A 1,155-nucleotide genomic window follows, 5' to 3' on the forward strand; every position below is an offset into this window, starting at 1 on the left:
CAATAACATTTATAATAAATAAATAAATAAATAAATAAAAATAAAAAAATAAAAAAAAAAAAATAAAAAATAAAAGAAAATACCTGAAGCTTCTTTAAGGCCTTGGCCCGGGTAGTGTATTGAGCGGCTTCGCCTTTCTGAAACTTTTTGAGTTTTTTTCCCATTTTAAACAAAATAAATAAAAAAAATAAAAAAAATAAATAAAATAAATAAAATAAATAAATAAATAAAGATAAAATAGAGAAAGAAGCAGAAAAAAAGAAAAAAAAAAACAGAAAAAGAAAGAAAACAGAAGAAGAGGCTGTGTGGGGTAGCCCCAGCAGCAACCCTTCTGCTGCCTTCTTTTGTTTTTTATAAATAAAAAAAATAAATTAATTTATTTTTTAATTTATTTTTTTATTTATCTTTACTTTTCAATACAAACAAAACAAAAAAAAGAAAACAAAAACAACAAACACAGAACGCCGTGCATGCATGCATAGATAGGGGGCCCACGGGGCTGGCATTTGCGTGTAGCTGTTTGTTTAATAGAAAATAAAAATAAAATAAAAAAATAAATAAAAATAAATAAAATTAAATAAATAAATAAAATAGTTAAATAATAAATAAATAAAAAGAAAAAAATACACAAAATAAACAACGGGTTTGGTTTTTCAGTGTTTCTGTTTTGTTATGCTCGGTTTCTTCTTCTCTGTATATCTATACACAACATTCGTGTATATATAAATATATATATTTATACAAATTGTAATATATTTATGTATATAAATGAGCATATATATATATATATATATACATATAGAGAGAGAGAGAGGGAGAGAGAGTCTGCTGATATCGATACATATATGTATATATATATATATATATATATATATATATATATATATATATATATATATATATATATGTATATATAACTGCTCTATCATATACATATATAAAATAAACCAGTTATATTCAACCAGGGGTACTAGAACCAAGTGACCCTAAGAAACCTAAAAACCAAACAAATAAATAAATAAACAAACAAACAAACAAAATAAATAAAGAAAGAAATCAATGTAGTTAGAGGCCGTAGCTCCCCGGGGCTGGCAACCAACAGCGGGACCCAGCGTGGGGTCCGCTCTGCGCAGAGCAGAGACACCGGGGAGCAAC

This window comes from Eimeria mitis, genomic scaffold (genome assembly GCF_000499745.2).
Source record: "Eimeria mitis Houghton genomic scaffold, Emh_scaff1280, whole genome shotgun sequence".
Taxonomy (NCBI): Eukaryota; Apicomplexa; class Conoidasida; order Eucoccidiorida; family Eimeriidae; genus Eimeria; species Eimeria mitis.